Source organism: Amblyomma americanum, chromosome 1 (genome assembly GCF_052857255.1).
Source record: "Amblyomma americanum isolate KBUSLIRL-KWMA chromosome 1, ASM5285725v1, whole genome shotgun sequence".
NCBI classification, from domain to species: Eukaryota; Metazoa; Arthropoda; class Arachnida; order Ixodida; family Ixodidae; genus Amblyomma; species Amblyomma americanum.
Window position 1 is genome coordinate 174,663,613 of NC_135497.1, and position 17,085 is coordinate 174,680,697.

General features: G+C 45.2%; 1 long non-coding RNA gene across 2 annotated transcripts; it reads left to right on the forward strand.

Annotated features, from left to right (window-relative positions):
• Positions 1 to 3,444: 3,444 nt before the first annotated feature.
• On the forward strand, positions 3,445 to 16,573 carry LOC144114224 (uncharacterized). Of its 2 annotated transcripts, none has more exons than XR_013310983.1 (4): positions 3,445 to 3,653; positions 3,766 to 3,847; positions 4,244 to 4,395; positions 16,393 to 16,573. It is a non-coding gene; the product is annotated as an uncharacterized LOC144114224 (long non-coding RNA). The 2 variants fall into 2 exon arrangements; XR_013310982.1 differs by having other exon boundaries at positions 3,447 to 3,653; positions 3,769 to 3,847.
• Positions 16,574 to 17,085: the final 512 nt, after the last annotated feature.

The window sequence follows — 17,085 nt, forward strand, 5'->3', positions numbered from 1 at the left end:
TACAGACACCTTATCAAGAGTACGACAGACCGGCGCTAATCATGTACTGGCGCCTTGACTGAAGTTAACGTATCAGCTTTTGTCGACAGAAAGAAGGCATGCTTGACATCGTATGAGCAGAGCAACGAAAAGATCATAAGTGCTCATCATTGTTTAAACCCTGCAAGCAAGGGTGGCCAAGAAAAGAAAAGCTACCAGCAGTTCTGGAACAGTCCTCTGGCCTGTCCGTGGTAACATTTCAGTTAGCAACGAACTCTTGCCAAGGGAGGAGATTGTAGTTCCGTGAAGTATGTGGGAAAAAAAAATGATTGAACAAATACATCAAGAACACCAATGTATCATTCGATGCAGAGCAAAAGCAAAGGAATTGGTTTGGTGGCCAGAGGCCGTATTACGGAACTGTAAAATAGCAAAGTTGTCAAAAACGGGTCAATTAGCCACGCGACCGGCGGCCATATTGCTTTTTTGCGTCATGGGTGGTTGCAGATTACAGTGCAGATTTACGTCATGGGTGGTTGCAGGTCACCACTTGTGACAGAAGTGGTGACGTTGCACACCTAATTAGGCAGGCGCAAATAGAGTTTTTTTGTGACAGCCCCGAGGCGGTCAATTTGACCGTTGTGTTTGTGAGAGGAAATGGCGGTGATGTACGCGACGATACGAGGCGGCTGCGCCGGCGCGAGCAACGGTGAAGGAGAGCACACGAAGACACGCGATGTTTGACTTGCCGGACAAGCTGTTTCGACGCCTTTTTCGACTGGAGAAGCAGGCTGTGCGACGAAGTCGCCGATGAACTGGGAGGTGCGCGTGCGGGCGCGTTGTCGGTGCGGCGGCAAGTGTTGTGTGCACTGCGGCTATTTGCCACGGGCGGCTTTCAACCTGCCGTTGGTAACGAGGCGCACGTCGCCATCGCACAACCGATGGTAAGCAAATGCGTGCAGTAGGTGTTCGAGGCAATCTGCTAAATTAGCGCGCAGAAGGGGTGGGTACCTGCGGTCACCTTTGTGCCACAGCTACATTTAAATAATTTAAAAAACGCTTATGCTAGCAAAGCACTTTATTTTTCCCAGCAATCGCACTTCGTGGTCGTCTTCTGTTTCCCAAGGGAAAATAAATAAACAACCGCACATCACATACTACATCTCACCTTTTGGCATTTTTGTCATCGATCGAAAGAGCCGAACACAGACTTCAACAAGTTGTATTCGTCGATTTCGTTCCGTGCGCTCCTTGCAAGTTCGCTTGGTAGGCACGTAGCCTTCACTGCATTCGTTCAAATTAATCTGCGCATTTTGGTCAACCGCACAGTAGCTTTATTTCAGGCGTCGCGTAAAAAACAATAACACGGCCAGTGTTGCCAGATAGAGCGGAGCGGCATAGCCGAAATATACAAAAATTGTAGCCCAAAAATAGCCAGCCATGCAACTAGGCCAAGACAGTTAAGAGCCAAAAAGTAGCCAACGTTGTAATTACAAAATTGTCGTTACATCAGCCATTGGAAAGTGATATGAACATTTTTTATTTACATTTTAAACTCCAAATACGATAAACCAAACAGATCAGGTGCCACAGCAGAAAGTGAAGCATATCACATATGCGCCAGCTGATATCCTTCAATAACATCACTAATCATACGTGATTGCGATCTTTCATTTTTACTGGAAGAATATGATTGGCTTAAGATTTCTGCAGCACCTATCATCAGCACCCTTTAAACAACATAGCACGTGGTTCTAAAGTATGCGCTTAGTTCGTTGCGGTGATCTGCCCGGCGTTTGACACTGGCACCGCGGCCATCATCACTACCACCGACAAGCGAAGAAAGAGCGTTGGTACAGCGTTGGCGGGGGTGCGGCCTCGTCAGGTAGTCAGAAATGCAGGATAATTGAAGCTTCGCACCTTGTGATCTCGCCTATTATGTTCAGAGCATAGGTGCGAACGCGATATGCAGAGTGCAGAGTTTATTATAAGTCTTCAAACCCAACCAGGCAGGCAAATCTGTCTTAAATGTGTGTTTTTGCTGAGTAATTATGAGCATTTAAATTACAGATGCCGGAATTAAGCGGGTACCATGCGTTTCCAGTGTAATTCCTCCGAGCTTGGCGTACCGTCGTAGTGCCATCCTGTAGGAACCCACTGAAACCCCCCTTCAACAAGCACGGCGCTGGCCCGGCACATGGCGCACGTATCTTCTGAGTCTGCGCCTTCCCTGAATGCTGATGGGCCATCTAAACCAGCGGGTGCTCGACCACGAGGGAACGCTATCGTGTTTCACTCTTAAGGCGGAGCTTAAGCGCCTCCAAATTTTATAGCTCTCATGTATGGATGTAAAGAGAGCAATCAAAACAAAAAAAAGATGCATCAACAGCTAACCAAACGTAGTGCACTTCTTGAAACACGTTTCTTTTACCAGTCAGATTTTCTGGGAGCGTAAAGCCCAAAGATAGCCGCAGCGCCAAACCATCTAAAAAGCAGCCAGGAAAAAATTCCAGTAGCCGATTTCACGCCGTAACTCAGTGTTGCCAGATTGGGCTACATAATATATATATATATATATATATATATATATATATATATATATATATATATATATATATATATATATATATATATATTTTTATGAAGGGAGCGAAGTCACCGAAACCAAGGTGCATAGGGGAACGTTATTTTTTTTTTTAATGTGTTATGCTTATCAGTGGGATAATAATTCTTAGATTAATAAATTTGTCAAACGGGTTTCCTTTAACTTGTCTGCTAATAGCTTAACGAGGGTCTCGGTTCCGGCAGTCTTGATGCCATAGGTAGCATAAGAGGGCTCTCGCACAGTTTCCGCCCTCACCGTTAGATGACGTTCTACGTCACGCTCGCGGTATTACAGGACGTGCTACGTCCGCCGCTATGGTCGAGGGTGGCGCTGGTGAACACTCTCAAGGCTCGCTTACACCCAGTAAACATAAATACCCACGAGAGCAGCAGATTGGACAGCCGTCGCCGTAGCTCATTTGGTAAGAGCACCGGACGCGATATTCGGAGGTCGTGGGTTCGGATCCCACCGGCGGCATGGTTGTTTTTTCTGCTGCTTTATAAGTAATTTTATTTAAGCGATTTATTAATCTAAGAATTATTATCCCACTGATAAGCATAACACATTAAAAAAAAATAACGTTCCCCTATGCACCTTGGTTTCGGTGACTGTTCGCTCCCTTCATAAATTTGTCAAACGGGCCCCTCATTTCCTTTAACTTGTCTGCTAATATATATATATATATATATATATATATATATATATATATATATATATATATATATATATATATATATATATATATATATATATATATATATATATATATATATATATATATATATATAGCATATATATATATATAGCCCGTGTGGCGTGAAATCGGCGGCTTTCGTGCAAAGCGGCTTGACGTTTTAGGCCGGCGTTATTTCGACCAGGGCAGTGGCTGCTGCAACCAGGTAGAAATAACGCAAGCGTTATTTCAACACATGACGTCGCATCCGGTTTGAAGCAAAGACGTCACGTCTGGCAAATGTTTTGCTGTTTGAGCCATGTTTGAGCCGAGCCGAGCATTGCTTTCAGTAGCATTATGGCCGGTCGACGGAAAGAGCGCGCGATAGTGTTGCACGTGAGTAATTTGTTCTTGCTATCTTTTGGTATGCACATACTGAATGATTGCCCGTTATCTGACACTCAGCATTCCGTTGTCAACTTCCTTGCGCCCGAATATTTTGTGTTAGCAGATAACCCAGGACTGGCGCTGAGCCCGCTTGCCCTGCAGTGGACCCAAAGGCTCGGAGGGAAATACTCATCAGTTTTTTCGTAAGTTCTGCTCAAAAGCTCTGTGCAGTTCAACAGAAAAGAGCTTGGCTGAGCGTGTTTTATACCTTTTGTCAATCCAGCCCAATGGAACTCATGGTCATGTAAAACACGCATAATTACCAGCTTTTGCGTGCTCCCGAAAAAAGGCGGGAAACGTTTGACAACAGTCCAGTTGAACTAACCGTTTGTGCGATGAGTTTTGTACGCGGTCCGATTTTTTGTGGCCACGCGGCTGGGAAAGTCTGTAGAGTGTTGAATTAATGCTGCCCTTTACAGTTGTGTTCTGCTGTTACAAATCGCTTTCTAAAACAGGTGCAAAAATTGCGGCGAGATAAGCGATTACACTTTGGTGCCTGCAGCGCGAGACATGTTCTTTTAAATTCATATTTATTTCAGAAAACAGGACTTTAAAAACTGACTGGCAGTTTTGTGGTATGCACGGACCTTCCCGATTCCTGCTTCGAGTGCGGCGTTGGCTTGCTGGCGCAGAGGCTGAACAAATGGGACGTTAAAATGCTGAGGCTGCAAAGGCTCTAAGGCGCCACAAGGTGAGCCCTCAACCTTCTGTGAGAATTTTAAAATGAGTGCTGTGCCACCTGCGCCGAGCATCGGTTTTACGTGGGAAAGGTGCTTGGACCCAGGTAGCCAACTAGAATGGAGCGCATGAGGCAGCTGGAGAAGCAAGCTTAATTTTAAAGCCTCTAAGCTTAAGACCTTTTTACAGCTGATGGTGTAAAGAGCCCTTAAAGAGATGAACATTGCGGGCAATGTGCTTGATGTCCTTTGACTGTTTGGAAGCTTGTGAGGTGCATAAAGCTCACAATTAATGCACTGTTGCAGTGTGTGACAGGTCATTGTGGTGATATTAGAAGACATAGTGCAGCACAGTAGGACAGAGAAAAGGAGCACACAGGATAAGCGCTTATCCTGTGTGCTTTTCTCTGTCCCATTGTTCTGCGCTATGTCTTCTAATATGCTATACGAACAAGCCCAAACTACAACTTTGTTAAGATTGGTCATGATAGGTTTCTTTGATTTGGCTGCGCTCTCTGCACTAGTTCTGTGAAGTTCCGCGGTGGTGCCGGCAGCGTGCAACAACAGCTCAGGCAGTTCAAATGCAGCTTGGCACTGGCCGCTTCCAAAACGAATGGTCGAGTGCAGACCCGATTGTCCAATAGCTTTACTGTCGTCACGAAATTGCAACCAACTGCATGCCGCCGACACCAACAACCACCAAAATCCTGAAACACTTGGAAGAATTTTCAAGCAGCAAATTGCAATGAAGTTTTACCATGAACCTGCTCTAGGAAATGGTCGTTTCACAGGAAGAAACAAAAATAGTGGCATGTATACACACAGGCGACTTACGAATTAGCGCTGAAATGCTGCCCATGCGACTCGACTTGACCGCTCAGGTCTTCATTATGACTCCTCAAACAGTCACTCACCTCCTCTATGTGTAGGTCGAAGAAGCAGAGAACGTATGGTACAAGCTATTTAATGAAATGGTGATGGTTATTTGCTGAAAGGTTATGGCTTATGGGGGTTTAACGTCCCAAACCAACTCAGGCTATGAGGGACGCCGTAGTGAAGGGCTCCGGAAATTTTGACCACCTGGTGTTCTTTAAGGGAGCATAGACACCTAACTTTTGGGTGCGTGGTTTCTTCTTTCTAATGTAATGATGCCACTGCGGTGGCTCAGTGGTTATGGGGCTTGGCTGCTGACCCGAAAGACGGTTCGATCCCGGCCGCGGCGGTTGAATTTTAATGGAGGCGAAATTCTAGAGGCCCATGTACTGTGTGATGTCAGTGCACGTTAAGAACCCCAGGTGGTCGAAATTTCCAGAGCCCTTCACTACAGTGTCCCTCATAGCCTGAGTCGCTTTGGGACATTAAACCCCCATAAACCAAGCCAATCTTTTTTTGTAATGAGGTGTAAGGCATTATTATACACGGATTACCACGTGGTATGCTCCTATGGCTGCTAAATAATTTATAACTGAATTTCGTTCTTGTGCTGTTTCAGTTTCACTAGCTGAAAAGATGACTATGACTTTAAAGAGAGGTTGTAGGTCATGTGAGGCGTGAAAAACTGCAATATAATTGGTGGTTCTACATTTGTTGTCATTCCTGCTCTTGAGGAAGGCTGGCTTCAGTACTGCAGTAAATGAAAACGATTAAGCAGCAATTATATCGCAGTTTTTCTCTGCCTCATATGACCTAAAACCTCTCTTTGAGGTCACAGCTCTCATTCGGCTGTTGAAACCGAAACAGCATGACAGAAATATTCGATTATAAATTATTTAGCGGTTGTAGGCGAATACCACATGGTGATTCATGCATAGTAGTGTCTTCCGCATCATTATAAAGAAGAAAATATGCCACCAAAATTAGGTCTCTATGCTCCCTTAACGTGCACTGGCATCGCACAGTACACAGGCCCCTAGAATTTCGCCTCCATCGAAATTCGACCACCGCGGCCAGGATGAAACCCGTGACCCGAAAGACGCGGGTTCGATGCTGGCCGCGGCAGTCGAATTTCGATGGAGGCGAAATTCTAGAGGCCCGTGTTTTGTGATGTCAGTGCATGGTAAAGAACCCCAGGTGGTCGAAATTTCCAGAGCCCTTCGCTATGGCATCCTTCACAGCCTGAGTCACTTTGGGACAGTAAACCCCCATAAACCATAAAGCTTTCAACAAAGAACTGTCATCATTTCATTAAATAACTAGTGCCATACCTCTCCCGCTTGTTCGACCTACACATGGGCACCGCCGTATTGCTGCACCGCAGCTGCGCTTCCATTTCGGCAAGTGCAAGCCAGCCTAGAACTCTTGCTGCACTTCTTGAACTAGTGCAGAAAGTGCAGCCAAATGGAAGAGACCTTATGATTATGTGGCTATTTCCTTTGCATTGGGTGAGCGACAGTTCTTGTCCTAGCCATTACATAGAAAGAAGAAACGAAAAGGAAACGTGGAAACATTCACTATTAAGACAACAGCTTTCACCTACAGACCCCAAATGAACAAAGCCTGCCTGTATAGTGAACAAAACAGCTAGGCTGTCACGGATCTAGCAAATTATAATTTTTTGAAAGTGGGCCTTCTGCTGTGAAACTGGCAACGTTTGTGCCCCTAGAGACAAGCAGCGGTGAGAGGCGAGAAGCCACAGACGAATCTATGTAGGACAGGGAGCTGAACGAGGAAGTAGTTCCCATAATTGAAGAATACATGGAAAGACAAGGACGAGACATGTTTATGTTCTTCCTTCTGTGTTCGTCGTTTTGTTTTCACAAGTTAGGAGTAGATGTTTGTTGTAGTTTCACTTTTTTAGGAAAATGGGGAGAGGATTGTTTATCTTGAGATATGTAGCCCAAAAGACAGCACAGGAGTGACTCACACAACATTAGTCTTTGCGTTTTGTTCCTACTGTTCTGTGTGCTTGCACCCCTTGTCCCCAAATGAGGCATTGGCATGATCTTACGTGGTGCTATGCTGGTAAAAGGATGTGTGCTGCATGCATATGGGTGTGTGGCATTCAGATTCAAGCACCAACACACGGCTTCTAGTGCAGTAGGAATTACGGGAGGGAAAAAAGCCTCAAGGATGTAAATGAATAGTTTAGTTCTTCAGTTTGCCTTTTCTGAAAAATTCTCTGGCAGGATGTTTTAATACATCATGTCAGCCCACCCCTCACGTAATACTCCCTTGTGGGCCTTTGAGGTACAAATAAATAAAAAAAGTAATGCCCTTTCATACAGTATAATTTGCAGCTTTGGTGCAAGATTTTTGGTGGCCACTTCAGGGAGTGTTTGCCCAGAGCTTGTAGTGATTGCTTAATGGCGCTTGGTCCCAAGAACCGTACAGTTAACCAATTGCCCTTGTGCCTCTTGGTGAGAAAATCTGAGAGGTCAAAATGACAATTTACCATAGCTGTGAACAGTAATGAGCTGGATGTATTGCCTAAGAGAAACGAGGTCATCTGCTTGACAGTAGTAAGAATTTTGGGTTGGTTTGAGCATAGATGGCTTAACACGATCTTCCATATCTTAATAGATGTGGCATTATTGGCATGTGTAATTAAAAATTTGTTTCGATGTGTGTGGCTGGTGAGCTGTCAGCTCTGGCATGACGAAGTTGTAAGCTCAACCAGAAGTACCTGTGCTGTTTGAGCTCAGGGCAAGAGCTTTGAGCAAGGCCGCTGCACTACGTCCTTGTTGTACATTTGGCTTTCATGGTACTCCAACTTCCTCCTTCCCCCACCTGTGTTAGGAATGTCGCCATGGGGCCGAGCGAAAGTGGTGGGGTGTAATTAGAGCAGTGGCATGGCCATAAGGTCTATCCGAACAGCACTGCGTAAGACTTGTTTGCTGGATTGGCCCCGCAGTCAGAACTGGGGTGAGTTATGAGTGGGCCACTGTGGAAAAAGACAGTAGAGCAGCGGAAAACATGCCACGAATGGTGGAGAGCTATAGTTTGGAGGCAACCTTTGATGCCTTTGTTGCCATTGTGGTCAAAGTTATCTGTGCGACCATCAAGGGCAGCACCTGCTCTGAATGCATCGCATAGCAATAGATCAGAGCTTCAATTTTATAGTTGGAACATGGGCCTTACTGCAGGAGGTGTATGAATCGGTTCAGATTTCACATTGACACGCATGAAATTCAGCAACGTTAGTACTCACAGGTACAGTAAAACCTCGTTAAGGCATACCTCGCGGCACTGTGGAAAAACTGTGTGCAAAGCGGCAATATTGTCACGAAGACGACGAAGCTGGCAGTGGTATGGGAACGGAAAGGTCACGTTATAGGCCAGCGGCCATTAAAATGATCTCACTGCCATCATTCATCGCCGCTTATTATTCGGCTGGTCGCCACTTAACATTTGGTGTGAGATGCGGGGTATCATCCCCATCCTGGTCCTGGATCTTCAGAGTCCTCCGCCTGCCGTTATCATCGGCCGTGTGCACCTGGTTCGCCCTGCTGTGCCCAGCCCGCCGAACCTGAACCGACCTCGCCGCTCACCCCATTCCCGTCCCCTGCCCCTTCCTTTCCCCCGCCCTGACCACAAGGCATGTTGACATGACAACGCTGCCACGACCCGAGACACCGCCCACACGTGAGGACACCGCCCCCCTGCCCATGCCATTCGGTGCGTTCAAGGGCTTCGTCCGTCGGATACTGGCGACCTGTGTCCCGGAAGCTTCGTCTACCAGGATTCATTCATACATATCTTTCATCGTGGCGGCCAGCACTTCCCCCCCCCATGCCATTTCTGTTGTACCATCCTCCTCTGAACCCATCTCCACTGAGCCGTCTCTCTGTCGGTGTCTTCTATTCACTATCGGGACAATCGCTCGGCAGCCCCGGGTAGTCTCACTAAAACGACGAAGCTGGCAGTGGCGCGGGAACAAAAAGGTCGCGCTATAGGCGAGCGGCCATTAGAATGATCTCACTGCCATCGTTCATCGCCGCTTACTATTCGGCTGGTCCCCACTTAACAATATGCCCAAACTGAAAGCAGCCTGAGTATATCCGTTGACCTGGTAAAAGATGATACCTGATGCATTTCAAAGAATGCGCAGGTGAAACCTTTTAATCACATAGCTACGAGTGCAGCCCTCGAAGGTATGTAAGCCAGGTCCCGTGTCCCAGCTGCTCTATTAGGCCGTATTTGAGTGAACAAGCAAGTGTCTAGCACGCATGCAGTTTTTTCCAACAGTACAAGTTTATCTGTCTTCAGCTTCCATATAGGCGTTACTTTCATTGGATGGCGTTTTGCCAATGATGGAAGCAACAGTGTCAATACCAAACTGTGCTGAAGAAGTCTTGGACTGCAGTGTCTAATACATCACCAATCGTGCAAAAAAAAAAATGACTCTCCGCAATGCGTCCTCTGCAACAAAATACCTCCTGTAAACAGGAGGTATTCAGGAATACCTTCTCTATTCCGAGGCCTGGATTCAGAACAGTTGGGGATAAGAGTTAATGGAGAATATTTTAGTAATCTGCAATTCTCAGGTGATATCTCTAAGTCGTTCAGCAGATGAACTGCAAAGCAAGATCAGTAAGCAGAATGGTGGGTCTAAAGAATTAAAGGAGTATAGAACCTAACTTTTGGGTGCGTGTTTTTTGTTTTGTAATGATGTGTAAGGCATTGTTATACATGAATTACCACCTGGTATTCTCCTATAACCACTAAATAATTTATAATAGCATTTCTTTCTCGTGCTGTTTCGGTCTCAGTTTCAACAGCCGAATAAGAACTTTGATGCAAACGTGTGCCTGCAGGTCACGTGAGGCATAAAAATGCAATATAATCGCTGCTTCCACATTAGTTGTCATTCCAGCCCTTGAGCAAGGCTGGCTTCAGCCCTGCAGTAAATTATAACGATGAAGCAGCGATTATATCGGCGTTTTTCTATGCCTCACGTGACACAAAAGTACTCTTTGACGTCACAGCCATTGTTCGGCTGTTGAAACCGAAACAGCATGACAGCAAAAATTATAAATTATTTAGCGGCCGTGGGCAAATATCACATGGTGATTCATGCGTAGTAGTATTTTATGCATCATTGTAGAGACGAAAACATGCCACCAAAGTTACGTGTATATATTCCTTTAACACGCAGAAAACCAAATGGAAAATGCTCTTGGCGATTCCCTCCAATGCAAATGCTGTGTGGTGTATAATATTGTTATGTGGTGGCCGTCCAAAGAGTGAGGCGCGATGAACGATGGCAGAGTTATAATTTAATGGCCGCTGGCCTAGCGCAACCGCTCTGTAACGCACCACAGCCAGTTTCGCCGTCTTTGTCACAATATCCCTTTTTCTCATGGACATTGTCACATGTAGGGAACTGGGTGGTGTGTCATTGTTTGCGTAAGTACTTAAGGACACTGAGAAGTTCCCTAGGCAGCCGCCGACCACACACCATACGTGACAAAATTACTTTTGAAAAGTAATTAAATTCTATTACTAATTCATTTCCTGGAAATCACAGAAGTAATTAAATTACATTACAAATTACTGGTCTCAAAAAGTAACGACATTACATTACAATTACCTGCCTTAAGTAATGAAAATTACGTAGTTTCGATGCTAAAATGTTGCGCATTGGTCATGGTTTGTGGAAAATTTCGAGTTTTTTGTTTGCACTGCCACTGAGCTTGAAAATGGGTGTTGGAAATTTTGCCCCTCTTTACTCAATTTGAACAGCCACTTTGCTGATGTAGATGGTCTTCCTCATATCACTCTTCAATCAGAAGTACATCATTCAATGTGTTATATCGTCCCACCATCCTGATTTTGAAGAATTTGTCATCCGCATAAACAGCCGGAGTACATTGACTGCTTATCCACGCATCATCCCAGAAGTGGACAGGGGTGCAGAGAAGCTGCCAGTTCTGCTGATGTTCAATTGATTTGTTCTGCAGGCAAGTTGGTGGAAATAAATTGCATGTCACTGGGGCGCTGTTGCCTTTGTTGCCCTTGAGTTAGAAATAGGGCCTCAAATGAGGGCATAAAAAACCGACAACTCACGACCGACTTTCTTAGACGTGTCAGTTGAGATTTCTTGTCAGTGCGGCGATGTCAAAGTACTTGCTCAAGCACTCGCAGTGCATCCGTGCGAAGGTGCCATATGGCATGCCTTGGTCATGGCGCTCTTCTGGTGGCCATGCAATGCGTTTGTGTGTGAGACCGTATGCAGTGCAGGAAGATGCGTGGCAGTCCTGTGACTGATATGCAGACTGTGACTGATATGCAGTGCTGGCACCTGCGCGCACATCACCTCTCATCTGCGTACGCCGCTTCCCTGGCGTGCTGGCTATTACTGGTTGCGCACATTTAAGGCAAGAGCCTTAAGTAGCACTTTAATGCGATACCCGGCTATGTTGTCGATGTCCAGGAAAAGTGGTTCACAACCCCCAGTGACATCATCAGCAAAGAGAAAAATTTCTTCCGAGGGTGCAGAGAATTGAACCAAGGGCCTTCAGACTGTGAGGTGACCGCGCAACCCATTGGCCACAAAACCGCGTTGCTCCGTGGCTAGTAATGATTCATTTAATGTGTTGCCCTATGACTGTATGCTAATGAGTAGGTGTGTCACTAGAAAGAAAGGAAACAATATAAATTAAAAAATGAATGTTTTTCGCTTTCAAAGCATGGAAGTAGTCTCTAGTGCCCTCCGTAATTTATTCTCTCTTTGGGAGTCGCCGCTGTGGCTCATTGGTTATATGGTGCTCGGCTGCTGACCCGAAAGACTGGTGTGATCCCGGCCTCTGCAGTCTCATTTTGGTGGAGGTGTAATGCTATAGGCCCCTGTACTGTGCGATGTCAGTGCACTTTAAAGAACCCCAGGTGGTCAAAATTCCCGGAGCCCTTCACTATGGCATCCCTCATAGCCTGAGTTGCTTTGGGACGTTAAACCTCATAAACCAAACTAAACCAAAGCAAATCGTTGTAGCATTTTTAGGACATGTTCAGAAAATTTGGGACATTAAACCCCCATATACCCTACCTTTGCTTTGTATATGCTCATCTCCACAAACGTGAGGCCAAAGCATGGCAGATGCGAGGAGAAGCATGGACTTCGTATGCAGCAAAAGCAATATTGCTAATAAATTATTACTTTTTCGTGAAATTACTGCTTGAAAGTAGTTCATTACATTACTAAATTTCCAGGCCACAAAAGTAATGAATTACATTAGAAATTACCTAGAAAAATAATTTAATTCCTGTAATTATATTACAGTAATTTAATTGCTGGCTAGTCTGCCTCGCACACTGCTTTTCAATGAATGCGAAATCCTGACATGATAGCTTCTGCAAATGGTACGAAACAAGGCCTTTTGCATTTTTAAGGCAAAGGTTTGTGCCACCTTCCCTTTTATTTTTTTGTCTCCTCCCCCCTTCTTTTCTCCCTTCATATTTTTTTGGGATGTTATGAATGCAATGTTTTAGCAACAAGCTTGAATTAGCCCCTATGGAAAAATTTTTTGCTGGTCTGCACGTGACTGTCTCTATGTCCAGGTTTTGCGCCATTTCCTAGTCCCTGGCATCTATTGGCACTTTCACTTCATTAAAACCTTCGTGAATGTGCTGGCACAAATTTTGAAAAGTTCCTTTTCTAGCGCTTGCAAGTTGTTTCCATATTTTTGTTTTCCATGGGGGTGAAGTTTCATGGCATGTCCAGTCCGTCAAATATTTCTTACCGTTCTCAGATACTTTGTCCCGTTACACTAATGCGTTGTGGAATAGCCGCAGCTGCTCTTAAGATGCTTTGTGTCTTTGCCTTTGTGCAGGGCAGCAGCGGCGTCTTCTCCGCAATGCTCAAATGCATGTGGGCAAAGCGTCCAAAAATGATGACTAGCTTGGCTGGCATTTTCTCTTGGTATCTGAATGCATCATATGGTCAGAATTTGGCAAAATAATGGACATGTATGCCAGGGAATCGTTTCAAAAAGTTATCCAGGATTTCTATTGTGAATAAAAATAGCACAACACGCATAATTTTTGGTTTTGTGATACTGCAGATTACACAGAACAGAACAGCAAGGCTCTGCTGTATTTATTGGAAGGGCTGTGACGGTTTTAAAGGGTGTCTAGCAACCTAGAATTGTCAAGAGGAATTTCGTTTACCTGGAAAAGTCGGGGAATTGTGAGGGATACCATCAAGAAAGTGGTCAAGTCTAGGAAAACGACGGACTGAAATTAACGCAGAGGTCTGCTGCGAGTTTTAATGATACTGTGAGTGTCCAGCACACGGTCCGTTGTTATTGACATGACATATTTTTGCTTCTAATGAGTATTAGGCATGGCAGCCTGTCTGTTTTAGCTGTCTTTTTCTTGTCTTCAATTAAGTGAGCATTGTATATACTGGTTGGTTCTGTACAGGTTGCCACACTCCTCCATAAATTTGGTCTCGTGCATATCAATAGACACAGCTACGTTCAAAAGTATTTTTTGTGGAATAAGCCATAGTCATAGTAATGTGCAGAATTCATGCACTTTCAGTATGCTGATGCGAGGTGCCACGTCACCCCAGTGTGGCATCAAAATCGATCTGTAAATCTTGCTCTCAGGCCTCGTCAATCTTGTAGGCTATTGTAGAAACAAACAAATAGAGGCTAGTTTCTCTGCAGTTCGAGCTGTGATGACGAGGTCGTATAAAGCTGTTATTTTTTGTGGAAATCGCTTGATGCTTGTCCTGTGCCATTGCTGCTATCGAAAGGGATGCCAGAGTGTGCCTTCATTGGAAAGGCAGTGCTTCTCAGTGATGAGCAAACCAACCTTTGTCAGCCTTCATGTTCAAGGGTTCCTTCTTGAAAGCCTGAAATATTCTTTTGCAGTACAGTGAGCAGTGTATGGAGCCCCTGAAAGCATGCAGAGTGTTCAGTTTAAAAATTTTCCAGAATTTTCTCAAAGTAGACTTGTTTGTTTCTTTTGTGAAAGCACATGTAATGTCAGCACATATGGCCACCACTCTTATGAACCATTAAAAGAAAGCAAAAACTTGTAAGCATAATTTTAACAAACTTCCAAATCTAAGAGTCCGGATCAGTCAGGCACTTTTCGTCCAGTGAGAAGGGAAACAGCTGCTGAAATTCCTGCACAGAGTCCTAGTTGAAATGTGCCAGCATCTGTGGGTCCGTTACGGCCAGGGATTTCAGTGTGGTGAAACCCACACACAAGAGTTAAGCGGGCCATGTCCCGTCAAGAATGCTGCATCTGGGGCAGCATTCCACGGCTGAAGGTGTCACAAGGGAGTGTGGAAGAGGTCGTCTTGTTAATGCTCTCACTCTTGTAGCTCAAGCTGCTGTTCGTCGATTTTTTGTCATTAATGTTTCTCAACAATGCCACATCACGTCATACCCACGCCTTTCCAGTGTCTGAACTGTAACAAGAGCATCTCCACCGCAGCCGTGCCCTCGTGCTTGAGTGCTCGTCTCGGCTATGGGAGGTCGTGGGTACGATTCCCGCGGCCTCCGGTCCACCAGCCAATTAATCCAATGGGAACAGGCGGTCCCCCGGCTTAGTGCTCGGCTCTCCAGGGGTGCACTGCGTGGGAAGGATAGCCTGCGCCTCAAAATTTCCGTCAAATGCGGGCACAAAAGCGTCTCCACGTGGTTAAAACCCGCAGTCCAAAACTCTCGCCTTGTGCCAGTTACAAAACTTATAACGTTCACTTCTCTAGCCTCAAGAGAGATGCCATAGCTCTCTCCGCTCACAAACCCTCTTCGAGCAAAGTGCAGCGATATTTGCTCGCTACCATTGTGGCTGGCTCACACGCATCGCCAGGTGTGCATGACGGGTAAAAAAAAAAAGATGGGCTTCTACCTCACGAGGCGGATTTAGGGTTGCTTGACGGCAGAACTTATCACTGATCCGTTAAGGCAACGGTTTGGTCGAAGACCCTTTTCCCAAGCATCTCACCCTAGATGAGACGAGCACCATGGCGGGGGAAATCTTGTACCCATTAAAAAACCGGTGGGTACCCGGCGGCACTGGGAATGGACCCTCCCGAATGTGAGGCGGATGCTCTACCACAAGGCAGCGCATCGGTGCTATGATCTTCGCCTAAAGGCCGAGAAGTGAAAAGCCGAAATATTGTCGTTCGGCAGCTTACAAAGTCAAGCTGTCATGTTTTTTTCCTGAACACATTTTGGGCTCAGACTGATTGTACCATTCTACATGATTTTCCCTCATTCATTGAGATGCTTAATAAGCTTTAGGATGCAATTATGAAGAGGAATGAAGTGTTTCTTTTCATCACTGCATTTTGTGGAAACATGTTTGTATTGTAATTTCAAATATCTGTTTTAATATTTTAAGTACTCGAAAATAAAGCATATCGCAGTACTGGCCGGCATTTCGAAAGGCCCTGGTATGTGCAGCATGTGTACTAGAGCAGACGATGCAGCGGTCCCTGTGTCACTACTTTTGGAGCCCACATGACCAGGGTTGCTGCTCTTCCTCGGGAGTTACGTCGTAACGTGCCCCAACACTCAGACCGAAATCGCTCAGTATATATAATGCGATAATATTTAATGCGCATATTTGAATCGCAGAGCACGTACCATGCGCCTGGTGGGAGTATGCTATGTTTGAAACTAAGAACACTCCAACCAAAAATTTGGTGTCTCCGCCCCTTTAAGGTTTTGGGTTTAGCATATGGAGCTTGTGACCTTCGGAAGCCTTTCTGAAACCCTTTCATTATTTGTCTTGACTATATTCACTCATTTCCGTTCTCTGCCTTGTACACACTTCTTTTTGTGTGTGGTTTCTCCGGCACATCTTGAACAATGTTCCTTTTATCCTTTTTTGAGGATCTTTGTAATGTGCATACGCAAAGTTACTACAGGAGTGCGTGGGCTACTGCTACAGTTGGGAGATGTCCATATCTTTTTTCTGTCATATGCATTCCATTTTTTGTGTACTTGTTTGTGGTTTTCTCTTAGTGGTTTATTAGTTGCATTTTATTGTTCTGAGCTTGCATACTTTTTTCTCTTTTCATGGCATCCAACCCTGTGTATGACTGGCGCTAGTGGAGGGACTGCAGCAGCCCACCTTGTATGGCGCGGCATTCTCTTTTCCCAGGCACTTATTCGCCGTTCCAGGCTACTGGCTCAAGATTGTGCCCACAAGTCTGCACCTTAGCCTACAAGCAGAGTCGCATTAGACCCACGTTGGCCAGGACTTCCGTGCCAAATAAAGTATTCTTAGCGACATGCCTCGTCAGTAATTAATGAAGCGTATAAATTTATAATAAATGAGTAACAACTTCGTTGGCCGTATAGAAAAACCGTGTTACAAAGCAGCTTTTTTTTTTTTCTTTAAGACCATATCCAGCCACCACATTGTTTCCTCTGAGTAACCTGCTGAGTAAATGCTCCACAAAGCTAGTGAAAAAAAAAATTTCACCAACATACTGCTTTGAGACAACTGCTAAACGGGTGCTGAAGCCCACTGAAAATGTAAATCAGGAAATGAACAGAATGATTGTGGGCACTGCACGTGCCTACATTTAATGCAGCATAGGAGGGGAGAGTTTCAACTTTCTTATAGGAGGGTAGTGCCTTTTCGAATTGCATCATCACTGAGTGGGATGCTTGTACCCGTACCACCTCATTCAGCACTTGAGCATTGACAGTGCTAGAGAAGCTCTTGCTGAACATTGTTTAGGCCCTTTGAATTGAATGTTCTTTGTAGGTATTTTACAAAGGCAAGATAACCGTCCT